Source organism: Mandrillus leucophaeus, unplaced genomic scaffold (genome assembly GCF_000951045.1).
Source record: "Mandrillus leucophaeus isolate KB7577 unplaced genomic scaffold, Mleu.le_1.0 Scaffold16, whole genome shotgun sequence".
Taxonomy (NCBI): Eukaryota; Metazoa; Chordata; class Mammalia; order Primates; family Cercopithecidae; genus Mandrillus; species Mandrillus leucophaeus.
Genome location: NW_012101587.1, coordinates 4794509 through 4809929, shown reverse-complemented (window position 1 = coordinate 4809929; position 15421 = coordinate 4794509).

Below are 15421 nucleotides of genomic sequence, written 5' to 3'. Positions count from 1 at the left end.
GCATAAATGGATTTAAAATGTGTTTTAGATGTAAAACCCACAGGACTTGCTGATGGGTTAAATATCAGTTTTTATTGCAAAAAGTGCCTAGGATGAAGGAAATATATGATTTTCAGGGTGTGTGTAAAGAAGTAAGACCAGATGATACAGAAAAGAGATTTAAGATATATTTTCCCAGAAGAGAATAAACGTTTTATAGCAAAGCTATGGTGATATACCCATTATTACAGCCTTGAGAGGGTAGGATCACTTAATCTCTAAGGTCACGATTCACTGTTGATCTGTTAGCAAAGAAGGGGGGTTTCCAGTCCAGCACTATGACCAAGGCCATGTCTGCCTGTGTAAGCCTGTGGTGCCCTGTGGACAGCTGAAGCAAAAGTCATCATGACCTCCACGCATTGTTCTAAAGATGTCCCCTGAATTGGCCTATGCTCTGAAAACTGAGGGCCACACCAGCTTGTGGACATGGGCACAGGCAGGGCTTGCATTCTGAGTGTTTATGTCTGACTGCCTTGCTCTTCTCTCTTTTTTTTTTTTTTTTTTTACAGAGCCACACTCACTCTGTTGCCCAGGCTGGAGCACAACCTCTCTATCTCGGCTCACTGCAACCTCCGCCTCCTGGGTTCAAGCATTTCTCCCGCCTCAGCCTCCTGAGTAGTTGGGATTACAAGAGTGCGCCACCACACCTGGCTAATTTTTGTATTTTTAGTAGAGATGGGGTTTCGCCATGTTGGCCAGGCTGGTCTTGAACTCTTGACTTCGTGATCTGCCCAGCTTGGCCTCCCAAAATGCTGGGACTACAGGCTGCCTTGTTCTTTCCTACTTGAAACATAAAGAGAAGGGCTACTGGAGAGGTGTTGCAGACTGCAGACCCTCTGGCACTAGCTGAAAGTGTGGTTCACAGAAATGCACCGTGGATCTGCCACACAGTCTTAGATTCTTCACTTTCTCAGAATTACCTGGCTGTGGCTCTGGGTTCAGATCTGGCTTTGACAGCCCTAGAGAAAGGGCTGCTCACCAGGCACTGTGGCTGCAGACAGGGCAGTGACCCTCCTGAGGCTGTGCCAAGGCACTCAGGGTGGGACTGTGGGTGGGTCCAGGAGGCGTTCCCTCCCTGCAGCAGTACAAACAGCTGCTCCAATCCCATCTCTTGTCTCTGGTTCTTCCAGGACTCTGGTGACGAGTGACATGAGGAACATTCATTCTGAATGTGCTCAGCCATAAAGCAAAACCTAGAATCTTCTTGGAAATATGAAAACAGTCTATTTTCACACACACACACACACGCACACATGCGCACACACACACGCACACACGCACACACGCACAGAGAGAGAGAGAGGAGAGAGAGAGAGAGAGAGACGACTCATGCACAAATTGACTACTTTGAAACAAATCTGGGATTTTTCTATTTTCCTAAATGTAATAGACTTTTGTTTATAGTACAACAAGTCCCACACTGAAAACCAGATTTAGATATTCCAGCAGGCCACATAGGGGAATTTTTGAAAATTCTTTGTTTTGAGGGATGAAACTGAAAACCTAATTCTGAACTGTGGGATATTCCACCCAGTACCCCAATAGCACGGAATGTGTATTGGTCTCTGTGATGGGGTGGGGAGTTCCAAGCCAGTCCCAGAATTATCACATGAATGGTTCACAAAGACAGGAGAAGGATACGTAGATTTGTTTTCAAGGTCTGCTCAAAAGCCCTGATGGGAAAAGTCTCCTGGAAATAGATGATACTTTATTCTGGCCGAAACGTCTAATACTTTCTAGATAACCCATGGGAATATATGTTTTACAAGAGAGATGAATATTATCTCACAATCTGCCACAATACCTAATATCTATCACATTTCAAAATGAATACAATTACTACATAAATCTTAGCATTGGCAATTTTCTTCTCTCTCTGGAAAAGTTTTTTAATTGAGAGCATTTTAAGGTTTGAGAGAAAATCCACCAGTTACTTCCATTAGATATTTTAAGTGTATCTGGTTACTTAGGAATGAAATAGCTCCTCCTTCAAGAAAAAAATTTCTTTAGGCCTCTGTGACAACTGCATTTGGCAGAACAATGAGCTGGAGTTGCCTGTACTGGAGTTTACAGATCGAGTGAACGATAGGACAATCCATGCAAAAAGATGCATGCATGCAACTTCTCCAAAGGAATTTCTTTTACTATTTTGAGAGCAAAAGCATTCATGTAGAAAAATATCCACATAGGTTTGCTTTTTTCCTCGTATCACAGCCACACAATGCTAGAAATCTTGAAGAAATACTAATAAAATAAATTTCACTATGTATTAGTCTGTTTTCATGCTGCTAATAAGGACATACCTGAGGCTGGGCAATTTACAAAAGAAAGAGGTTTAATGGACTTACAGTTCCACATACCTGGGGAGGCCTCACAATCATAGTGGAAGGCAAGGAGGAGCAAGTCACATCTTACATGAACGGCAGCAGGCAAAAAAAGAGAGACATTTTCGATTATGCGGGGAAACTTCCCCTTCTAGAACCACCAGATCTTGTGAGACTTATTCACTATCATAAGAACAGCAAGGGAAAGATCTGCCCTCATGATTCAATTGCCTCCCACTGGGTCCCTCCTACAACATGTGGGAATCCAAGATGAGATTTGAGTGGGGACATGGCCAAACCATATCACACTAGTAGCCATTAACTTCCTATGTGAGAGCTCACCTTTCGGATAAAGATTTAACTCCTGTTTTCTTCAATGGATTGGCTGATAATACAGAATTATCCAACTTAGGAGTGAAGAAATTCAATTCTGGCCACTATCCCAACATTCGCTCTATTTTCTTTCAACCAGACTGGAAATGTGTTTTTCTTTGAAAATTGCAAATTACTCAAATTGGAAAACTATAGAAGCTATTGAGGTACCACTTTTTTTCTACAGGAAGATAACATTCAGGATACACAAAGCACTGCCCTTTAAGTTAGACACCTCAACTGAAATTTCAGGTGACAAAACGAGCTCACAATTTTAGCTGTTACCATGATTTTAGCAGTTACTCTTGAAATCACTGTGAATTCTTTGCTCTTCCATAGTTGATAAACGATCAATCCCCATTGTACCAGGGAAACTATTTTGATTCGTAATAACAGCACCTCTGGCCCTGTGGAGACTTTAAACCCCATGTGTAAATGGCAAAGAAGAGAGACCTGAGTAACGTTGGTGGAGGTGATTGTGTTCCTGGAACTGGACGCAGAGACCAGCAAATGCAGCTGAGGAACAGGCAAGTCTAAAACCCCCTCCCTCACCTTTTCTTCCTCATATCACTCACTGTCTTTGATGAAGCATTTCTTCACTGGTTCTTAACACCAAAAATACTTTCAGAGGAATATTTTGAGGATTTTGGTTCAAATATAATCATCAAAATCCTGGAAGATCTCTGTGAGATTTGGAGGACTTGAGATTTACCATCAGAGGGACATGGTAGAAATGCTGGTCTACCAGTTTCATCTGCTAAAATTTATTAGCAACGTTGGCAGGTTTCTAGGATTTTTTGACTTTAAATTGCTCCAACTATAAAGTGGAAATTATAAAATATACTTTTCAAAGATTTTTGAAGATTAAGTGAACTAGTATGCGATATACTAGGTATTAGCAGAATTATTTTTAGAACTTAATAAAAATAAATCAAAAGTGCAGCTGGAAGAAAAATAATAGATATTCTCATTATTTGAAATACTTCCATAAATCAAAAATTAACATTACAATAGAAATATAATTTTTTGTAAAAGGTAAAAAAAGCACTGAAACTTGAGAAGTTTAAATGAAGATCTAAAATGTGATAAAGGATACATTGTAAAAGAAGAGAAAAGGGGTGTTATCCAACAAATAGCACTGGAAAAATAGCTACACAGGGGAAACAAATAGAGATTGCATTCTCTTCTTTCCGTTAACTATGTTCCAAAAACATTCCTGATAAATTTAGGGACAAAAGTGAAAAAAGAAACCATTGAAAACATAAGAAAAATACGCTCACTATTTAAGTGGGTCCAGGATAGAGCAGGACTTTCTATCATACAATAAAATGATACAATCAAAGACAATGACTGATCGGTTTGACTGTATGAAGGTTAAAATATTTTATATGCCAAAAATCAAATTAAGCAAAAATAAATATAAACAAAACTAAACGGCAAAAGACAAATGAGAAAAAGGCCTGCAACAAATGTAAAACTGAAAGGTAAGTATTCTTAACACATAGATAGCAATCCATATGAGAAACACTACCATTGCAATGTTTTAAAACGAGGAGACATAGAAAGATAGTTTGCTTAGGAAGAGAATGAAAATTGATCAATGTGTGAGAAAGCCATTTTTTTTTTTTTTTTAGTATACAAAAATGGAAATTAAAACAACGTGCCATTTAAATAGCATCAGATTGGCAAAGATAAAATACCAGAAATAGTGCATTGCCCTGGGAGAGAATGCTGCTGTCCCGCTAAGACACCATCCCCCATCTGAGCTGTGGCTCTAACCCCGAGGGGCACCGTGGCGTCTGTCTCAGAGGCCACTGTGTGCCCCCTGGTATCCTGCCTGGGCCGCTCAAAGATAAAATATTTAAAAATCTTCAAGTTTCTAAACATCCTGGAGGCTAACAGGGGCACAGGGGTAGGGGCATGGCGCTTTCACACTTCGATGGTGGGGTGTAAATTGAGGCTGTGCTCCTGGAATTCACGTTGGCAGAATGTATTCGAGCCCTGACATGGTTCATACCTGCAGAACCAGTCCTGCAGTCAGTTCCTCAGGTAGCCCGACTCTCCCAGCTAGTTTTCATCAGACACCCAAACAGGAGTAACTCCTGCCCCCATCTGCCCACGCACGACCTCCAGCCCTGCGCGCAGCACCTTCCTCCCGCAATTATTTCTTAAAGACTCAGAAAACCTGCACCAAACCAAGTAAGAGCCACAATTACAGTTACCATGGAAACCAGAATGCCTTCACTTTCTCCTGTGCTGCAAGCCCCTTGAGGAGTCTGGCCTGCGCTGACGCAGTGGCCACCCAGAGGACGTTGCTGTCCCGCTGAGCACACTGTCTCCACCGCCTCCAGCTCTGACCCTGAGGGGCACCATGGCCTCTGTCTCAGGAGGCCACTCTGTGCCCCTGGAATCCTGCCTGGGCTGTTCATATCCTGTGTCTTCTGGAGGCCCTCCTGAAAATAGCATTCTGTTTGGGCAACAGCCTTTTTTCCCACTGGAGCTCGAAGTCCATGAGCCAGGTGGTTAGGATACTTTCCAAACCATCTACCCATTCTCAGAAACGAAGCAGGGAAAACACCTCCCTTGTGTCTGCACTTAGCACCTTATCTCCAGCACTCAGCAGGCTCAGTGTAGGTTCAGGTTGTGACCTCCGCTATAAGGCCTTGATGTATCGATTACAATGTCAAAAACGCCGGATAAATGACTAACAAGAGAGGAAGGTCTAAGTCAATGGTAATACTCACCTATGTGTGTTTATAATCCCACATTTTCCTCTCTCCATAACCCTCTGCCTCCTTGTTTCCCACTGTTAGCTCTAGGGCTTAGCCAAGGACCTGGCCCCCTGAACATTTATTAAATATTTGCTTACTGCATTAATGAATATATGTATTAGATGGAATACTATACAGCATTACAAAAGCATTTAAAAATAATGTTTAACAATGTTAGGCAATGCTCAAAAGAAAATGTTAACTTTCAAAAGCAGAATAAAAACGAGATGTATTAATCCAATTTCAGGAAGGAAATTTAAAAAATCAATGCATGCAAAAAAACTGGAAGGAAATGCACACAAATGGTAAAGGTAATTACGTGTGGCAAATGAAGTTGCAGGCAACATTTGTATTTTATTATCATTTTCTGTATTTCTTTTTTAACAATAAGCATGTGTTACTTTTATAGTCAGTAAGAATTACATCTGTGTTTATGTAAAGCATATCGATTTATCCACAAAGCTTATGAGGTGCACCTGAGGTCACAGGTAAGTGGCAGAATCAAGATCAGGCCGTTCTTCCACTAACACCTTTGCCAAGTTTCTTTTCTTCTCTGGGAAGCTGCCTTGCCATTCTCACCAAATAATCTTCTATGCTATTTACTTACTGGACCACCATTGGCTCATTTTAGTTCCTTTCATCTACCTAAATGCACCTGATTTGTAAAGATAATCATATGTTCCTTCCAGGTCAACTCTATTAAATGGTATTTTAATGTGGAAGTCATTGTGTTTGTGCCTCAATTCAATTCCTATTGTTAATGAATGCCTGGTACAATGCCAGGTGCTGGAAAGTCGGCATGAAGAAATCCTTTCTTGTCTTCCAGAGTTTACAATACAGGAAAAAGCATACATTAGAAAGCAGCTACACATAAAGATCAAGGCATAATTGAGGCATACAATTCTTACCTTTCAGTGGCCCCTTTACGTGGCGTTTGCTTATCCATTGTCTTACATTGTTTTGAGGTTTCCTGTGAGGTTATCCACACAATGTGCATGCTGCTGTGATTCCTTTTCCATCACCAACTGTTTTATATTAATTTTGCATAAAATATCCCACACATGCTTCGTCATTCTAAGGCCTTTACATTTCCCTGGCTCTCCTCATCTTTCCTTTCTTTGCAATAAATCCCACAATGCTGACATCTGAGATGGAGAGGTTTCCTACTCCTGATCATTCTTCCTATTTTGTACTAGTTTTTATTTCTTACTTTTTGAACTTGAAATTGCTCATCTTTCAAACACCACCGCCAACGTTTTTGGCTTCTGAAAAACTGATTTCTGCTGTTCCCATGGTGTCAACAGAAAGGGTGCGCTCTCCTACCTTGAGCATCTCAACCCTTCCTCCAGGCACATAAATCCCCAACTCTGATGGCCTCGCCCTCTTTCCCGGTTGGAGTCCCAGCACTTCATAGTGGCACCAATTGCTTCCTTCGGCCTGCAGCTCTAGAGGTGGAGAGGAAGGTGTTGTGAGCTCAGAGCCCCAAGGCTGGTGAGCACACTGCTCTTTGCTGCAGAACCACTACCACAGCTGACCAGGAGTGAGAAGCCTCAGGTGCTGGCCTTGTCCATGAAGCCCATTTTATTCAGCCTGGGTTTGTATAGAGAGTGCAGTGCATTTTGCATCTCCAAATGCCCCCTTTATTCCTAAGCGAATGATGTACCTACTGCACTCTGTTCATCTACTCGCTTCCGCAGTCGCTCCACATGCATCTGCTGAACCAGGGATTGCTGAAGGCACAGACATGGTGGGGAAGGCGGGCTGTACACAGAAGCAAGCTTAGCCTGGTGTGGCAAATGCTTTCATCAACTCATCCTTAACTTGCTGTGGGTACACAGAATAGAAGAACTCATTCTGTGGAGGATCTGGGATATGGCTAAGCTGGACGGGGCCTTAGAGGATGGATAGGAGTTCACCAGGCAGCGAGGAGAAGGACGTCATGGTGGAGGAAAATGCATTTGCAAGTTACATAAGAGGGAAGTAACAGAAGCATCAGTGATGCCAACGGGGTAAGCTCTAACTCATGGGTCTGCCCATTCCTAGGACACCAGATCCCCTTGCTAGGATGTAGGCCCCATGAAGGCAGAGTCCCGGCTGGTTCTGCGGTGGCACAGCGTATTCCAGTGTCCTCCGTGGTGCCTGGTGCATTGGAGAACCATCCATCGCTGGATCTCCTTGACCCTCACAGCTGGGACACACCAGGTCCTTTGGTCTGGAGGTGCCTGGCGGTCTCTTGTCACTGGAATTGCCCTTTTACTCCCTGTACCTGAATTTCCCAACATTTCCTTCTTCCTTAATCCTCACTTATCCTTCAAAATATAATCCGACAGAATCTATGTCCCTCCCAGCCCCTGGCTGCTCAGGGGATCCTTCCGTCTCTGCCTGTTGTCCTCCTCCATCCCGCCGAGGCTTTGCCTTGTAATTTGTCTCACTGCTCACAAGTGGAGGGCTGACCAGGGTCCTTGATCTCCCATTCCCCCAGGCCTGGCAAAGAGTTGGTCCTCAGAGGTTGCCTGGTAAGTGCTATTGGTCAACTATCAAGTGTGACGGACTGGCCCCTGCATGATCGTGGCCACAGGTCAGGACGAGTCCACAGAGAGTCTGACTTTAGCTTGGCCTCCACAGATGTGGAATTCCTCTCCTGCCCTCTGCCTGTCTCTCAGGAGCCGTAACGCCCCTCCCCTGTCATGGATGGGTCTCCTACTCTTTGGCATAAAGCTTCCATTTCAGTGGGCAGAGCAACTTCCTCGCAGTCTCACCTGCTGTGCTGGCTTGCTCGGGTTGCATTGATAAAGCAGCATCACAGGCCGGGAGGCCTAAACAGCAGACACTTGCTGTCTCGCAGCTCTGGAGGCCAGAAGCCCAAGATCAAAGCATCCGCAGGGATGATTTCTCCTGAGGCCTCTCTCCCTGGCTGAGATGCCACCTTCTCTCTGTCATCACATGACTGTCCATCTGTGTGTGTCTGTGGCCTGATCTCTTTTTAAAAGGACACCAGTCATATAGGATTAAGACCCACTCTAATGACCTCATTTTAACTTAACAACTGCTTTAAATACTCTGCCTCCAAATACAATCATATTCTGAAATACTGAGGGTTGGCGCTTCAACACATGAATTTTGGGGGATGTGATTCAGCCCTTAACACCTGCCATTAGTTGTTTCTGCTTTTGCTTTTCGAGTCATTCCCATTCCTTGCTTTGTGGACTTAAGTGAAAGTAATTTCTTTTTGAATCAAGCCTCCTTTAATCTGACTCTATTTGACTACCACATCCCGTATTTGGCCACATGTAGCTATGCTGCTTTTGTTTGATTCTTTTTTCTTTTTTTGAGTTCACAGTTTCAATTCCACCCCCGCTCCCATCTTTCTAAATCCCTGTCTCATTGCTTCCTCTCCTCTCATGGCCCAGGTGAGTTCCCTTCATTTATTTATCATGGCAGGTGTTACCAGCGTCTTCCTTTTATTTCCCCCTTGCCTCTGGCACTTCACACGGGGCCATCTGTGCCAGTCTTACTTATTATTTAATCTGCCACATCTTTCCCAGGCACCTACTATGTGTCAGGCACTGTGCTGGGGAGGTCCTGGCTGCTAAAAGTGAAGAAGACCCATGCTGCCCTCCAGGACCCAGGATTTGGTCACATGGCTTTGCTCTGTAGCCAAGCCCAGGTAAGACTCTCCTACTGCGAGCACTTTGCAGGGTTCTCAGCCTCTGCTGCAGAGGCCACTTGCAGCTGTGTGGCCTGGGATGCTCAGAAAACACACACCTGGTGCGTGAGCAGTCCTGGGGCAGAACCCAGGCATCGGCACTTTTTGCAAGAACCACAAGCACTCGCTGAGCACAGTAAATGTTGAATGTGGCTTCACTGCCTTAACAAATGGGGCAACAATGAATATAATCATTGCATGGCAGTGCTAATGTCTAGAGTAATGCAAAGAGGATGTGATGTGGAAGTGTGGCCTCCCAGGATGAGTGGTGGCTCACCAGAGTGGCAAAGGGTGGGAAAAACTCCATTAAAATAATATTCTAATAGAATGATAAAATTAGCAGAAACACGATGGTATGGAAGTACATGGCAAGCTCGCAGACCATGTAGGGACAACCAAGTGGAGTCAGGGCAGGTTACTGGACAGGGCTGGGAAAAGGACCCATACAGCAGGTGCTGGGAGGGATGGGCTAAGGAATCTCGAGTAGGCATGCATACCATGCCTGGATCCGGTTCTGACTTCTCTACCCTACCCACATGGTAGAGCTAATTATAGAGCAAATTTCTAGAAAGAAAAACACCCAGGGTTCCACCTCCAGGAATCCTGACTCAGTGGATCTGCAGTGGACCCAGGTAGCTGCCCTTGAGTATCCTTTACAGAAGATGCTGATAAAGAGCAATAATTGAGCACCACTGAATTACATCAGCTCCCACTAAGTGATCCCCATCGGTCCCTCTTTTATCCCTAGTGTCGCTCACAGAAGATTGGTCCCGAGGGATTGCTGGGCTGTCCTCCATCCACCCCAAGGCTGGATCACCCTCTCTCCCTCCTGTCCTTCCATCCTGGTGCAGCAAAGAGGAAAGAGTTGACACCATGAAGAGCATGCAGACACTTGACTCTGATAAGTTTGGGTGCAGAGCCCTGCACCCCCTGAAAAGGAGGACGTGTATCGTCTTCCTAACCCTCTGACATAAGAACAATAACACCTGCCTGAAAGCTCATCTGTGTCCCCTTTCTCTGTTCTTTTTCCCTCCACCCCAAACACTGGTTCTTCACTGAGTCTTTTCCCATCGGTATTTCCAGGAAAACTGGGTCCTCAGCCTCGCTCTTCCCCAGCCGTAGCCTGGGAGTAATGTTTACTTTGCCTTGATGCGAGTCAGGTACCATCACTCCTGGTCAGTTTGGGGGCCAGTTTACCTGCAATTTCTGCACACCATCATCTCGATATGCCCTGTTCTTCCCACGGTGGGACTTTCCTTCCTCTTCCCCCCCAGCCACTGTGGGTGTGACGTTTGTGCAGCTCATTTGGTCATCAACTGCCATAAGAAAGGGGTGAATAACCATGGTTTCCCTGTTTTAAAAATGGAAAAACTGAATCAGTCTATCCAATGGATTGACCCAGGACTGCACAGGAAGGTATTCCCTGTCTTTCCTAGCTCGGGGCTCCCAGAGAGAGTTCAACATTTTTCTGTTTGATTTATAGCCGTTTTCTAGAGGATATTAGCCACTGGCACTGTTGCCGAAATGGAAATCATGGCAGGGGATGGGGAGGGATGCTGATATGTGTTTTCCTTTCTTGGAGAGTATTCATATTATGAGTGGTGCATGGGAGAACAGGGCAGGCGGCAACAGATGCAGATGCCTTGGGTCGATTTAATCACAACTGAGTTAGGAGACAGCCCTGGCCAGCCTAGAGGGTGCCTGGCATCCTGGTGGTCCTTGCAGAGCCCCAAGAAGAGAGAGCAGGGATCTGATGTGCTGTTAGCCCATGCACCTGACCCAGGCTCGTTGAGTAAACACCCCCTTCCTGGTGGGAGCAGCATTTCATCCTGTTGGAGGTGATGCATCTGGAACCACACATTTCAGCACATCTGGAGAGTAGAGAAAAAATAACCCAGAAGCAAAGAATTGCTAAATGTCAGCTGTTTATTGACTTTCTTCTTTAGAAGCAAAATACTAAGCAAAACAAGGAGTTCAACCCTGGAAGCCCTCCACTGATGGCTGAGGGGGTGGAAAACTGGCCCAGTCTCGGAATGTGTGTCACCTGGGCCAGTGAGCGTTTTCTGAGAGCTCTTCTTCCCCGCGCGAGCAGTGCTGCAGAACCCTGCTATAATGAACTCATTGCTATTGTTACACTAAACACCAACAGTACGGGTTATTTTAATGGACATATTGCTTTAAACTGAGCGTTCACCATCTGTTCAGTCCCTAATTTTGAATGCAAAAAGAACATATTTCACAATTACATCTGTAAGTAATGATATAAGTAATTTAAATGCATGTATATGTTCACACAATGCAGTAGACAGCTGGGATTTTTTTTTCCTCCACTCGTATGTTTCAGGCACAAATCAAGGGAAAATATTCACTTGCTCCTTATATAGTGCATTTTTCCAATTTCTGTGAAGCTGTTTTTGCAGGAAGCAAGGTTTTCTGCCCCAACTGTACTTAGGAGTTTAAGGCGAGCTCAGTAAACTAGATCACAAAGTCATTTTTACAATGCTTGCCTTGTCTTCCTCCAAATCCCCCCTGGCTTGAATGACAGCTTGGCAGATGTGAGGCATTCGATCCATCAGTTTCAATAGATGTTCTTGAGGGTCTGGGTCGGCCTGTGTGGGCCAGAAGTTCTTTCAGCTCCTCCCATAAAGACAAGCATGCAAAAAGTGCACCCATATTAGGAGGAAGCTGAGGGTGACCAGCATGCCCACCGGATGGGGCACCCCAGAAAGAGGGGAGACAATGATATGGTGCCAAAGACAGCCACATAGCTGGGTACAATCAAGGGAATGAGCACTCGCTGTGGGAGAGGGGAAGACGGTGCAGGGGAGAAGGACGCCCTATGCTGATGATTAGGAAACTTTGCACACAAAGCCTGGAGAGGTGGAGGTCCCATGGCCCACTGAGTGTCAATTCCTGGGTCCAAGCTCAAAGGCTGAGTCCAGAGAATGATGCCTGATATGTGCATAGGGCAATGTAACTAACACCCTTGCAGGATGCTAGGATGACTTCAACAGGGAATCTGCCAGATGGAAACTCTGCTACCTACGTTTCTCTTTTGAAAACTCAGTCCTTGAATACCAGCATGCTACAGAGAGTGCAAACCATGCCTGCGTTTTTGAAAGAGATTTTTTTAACCCAATTTTAATACATATACACACGCACGTGCGCTCACACACACACACACACACAATATTTGCTTTTGTGATGTCCCATGACCCTATGTGACATAGAATTGTTTAAAGGCTTTGTATTGTCCACATTCTCAGCTAGAAGTGGAGGAACTTATAAATCCTCCAGCGTGACATCATTGCTGTTTTATATCTACAGCCTCCATATTTATGGTGCCTGCTTTTTTTTTTTGCAGCTGCGCCATAGCTTACAGGAGTGGATTTGCATGGGGACTTAACGTTACCATGCGCCAGGGCTCCCTATAGAGATACTTCCTGAGCTTGCGGTAGTTTTGATTTTTTAACTGCTTGTAGGCAATGCATTTATTATGTTTTTCCTCAGACAAATGTGCTAGCTTGAACTGATGGAAGGTTTATTTTGGAACATTATTAACAGCTTTAAAAAAGTGGAGATGTTGTGCAAAGGGATAAAACTGTATGAAGGATTCTGCATGGTACATTTTTATTGACTGTTGCTTATAATGACCCATGAGAAAGGTTAACTGTGTTAGCCCCAATATAACAGATGTTACTGTGGGCACACTTTTCAATAAAAGCTATTTACAATTTTTGACTATTAAAAGCCTTCCTAATTTACCCCAATATTAATGTATTCAACTCTGAATTTATTCTTAATTTAGCATTCATTCTAAATTTGATCAAAACTGTCAATGAATTACACCTCCAAAGAAATTGAATTTTCTCTCCAATTACACACCCCACATAAATGGGTTAAAAAACAGTCATAGAAAGTGAAAATGCAACCATTGCTAAGGTATTTCTAAATCAGGCCATAGCTCAGTGTACAGTCAGTTTGCCATGAGTTTTCCACTCACAGGCCTCTCAGGAGGGTTTGCGAAATGCTACAACGAGACTCTGCCAAATTCTCAGCTTGTGGCAGGGAGCTGGATGGGTGGTATGTGTCTGACACTAGCCCTGCTGGGTTTTTGATCAGCTGGTGAGGCTGTGAAAGTGTGGGCTTTTGCACCAGATTCCTGACAGTGCTTAACCCCTTACGCCTCAGTTTTCTGAGCTGCAGAATGGGACCAAATGAGAACACCAGCCTGAGACATAAAAGGTGCTTAGAGAAATATCTGCACAAGAATGGGCATGCTACAGCCACGTGAGCCATAGGCAAGACTGCGATTGCTTGCAGAGAGGAACCATTTGCCTCTTCATCCCTATTTCAAGACAAACATTTTAAGGACTTCCTATGGAATCCAAAGTTTGTCCTTTCTCTGGGACACAAAGAGGAAAAATCGCTGTGGCTTGTATCTGTCCCGCCATGGGTGTCTCTCTGGCTGCAGGCACTTCCTGACACGGAACATGGGAATTCCATCTGCTTGAATGAGCTGTTGAAATGCAGGGCCCATATGCCCAGGACCCAGGGGAAGACATCATGAGTTTGCACAGGATAATTCTAAGGGCTGAGAAATGTGGACACCGTGGCCAGCAGGCTGTAGTTGTCACTCAACATTTGCCAGTCTGAAAAAAAGGGCAAAAGCATTGTAATCAAATTAAGAGAATGAGTGAAGCAACAGATGTAAAGGGAAGTGGAGGAAAGACACAGAACACATTTCCTCTATATATTTTAGGTGAACAAAGTTTCAAAGTCCTCTTGAAACATGTCAGATTGTCAACACTCAAGTCAGGCCCAGGGAAACCTAACACTGACCATCTAAGAGGCTTTGTGGAATGGGAGAATGTTCTTTCAGATGAAACTGGGAGCAAACATCAAGTTAGGCCTTGGGGGTGTCATGTTTTCTAGTTTGAAAATGGTACTCATGTATTTTTAGCAAAGTGAACATATTAAGCAGGAATATATGTTACTTTGATTGTGACGAGTTTGCCAGTTTGTGAAAAATCTAAGCCATCAGCATCAACATGACTCCTTCAAAGCAAATGCTTGCCTCGTAGTTTAATCATTAATTTGGAAATGATGTCATTTCTGGAGTATTTAAAGTTCTGGGAATGAGTTACATTCTCTCTCTTGTAATGTCGAATTGGAATCTTTTGTTTGTTTGTTTGTTTTCAATTCTAAAACATAAGAAGAAGGTGAAAGAATTTTCGAAGGTATTGGAAGAGCCAAATCCTAGAAACCCTTACCCACCCCCCCAACGCCCGCCATGAAAACACACAGGATTCATGGCTGGCTTGAGGCCATGACGACAGCAAGCAGATAGAGTTGACCCAGACATTCTAGCTCTCTGGCCTTTTAAGCCAGTGACAACAGAGGGCTTCAAGCAGGGGACGTGTGAGTCCCTGCAGAGTACAGAGCAGCTGTGCCTCTAACCCAGCTCCCTGCCTGGTTAGGGGGTTGTGTCAGAGATCGTGTTGAAGTCAGTGAAAATGATAGATGAACTGTGGGAAGGAGAGCCTGCCGAAGAATGGTATTGAGGGGAAGGCCAAGGGGCCCTGAAATCGAATGCCCAGTGAGGGGTGAGGGCAACAAAACACAACAAAAGCAATAGACCTAGTAAATACGGGCACGAGAAGCACGCACACAAGCAGGGAGAAACCTTCACCAAACCCGGTCACCCGGAGCTGGCACGGAGGCGGGTGTGGAGCAGACGCCATGTGCCAGATGCAGCCTCACTGCCGGAATGGGATTCCCACCCAGGGACCCAGCGAACTGTGTGGCCGCCTGAGTTTACCAATTACGCAGCCCTTAAGAGCACCTACATTTAATAGTGAATTTCCATATGGAGCTCCGGAGCTGCCTGCCACAGGCCAGCTTCTCATCTCCCGGGGACACATCCATTAGCTTTCTTATGGCAAACGGAGGCATCCACGGGGCAGGATGTTTGCATTAACACAGTTTTCCAACCTGCATCCCCTGCCACATCTGTGCTGGCTTATGTACGCATGTTTTAGGGACAAAGAGGGCCATTTGAATGATGAGCTTAAGGAATTCAGGAAAGAGCTGTAAACAGAATTCTAGTTTATTTTTCCTACATAGACATATATTCAGATCAGACATAATGACAATTTCATGCCCATCAAGGGGACAGAATTGTGCTGACTTGATGGCATCCTTCATTT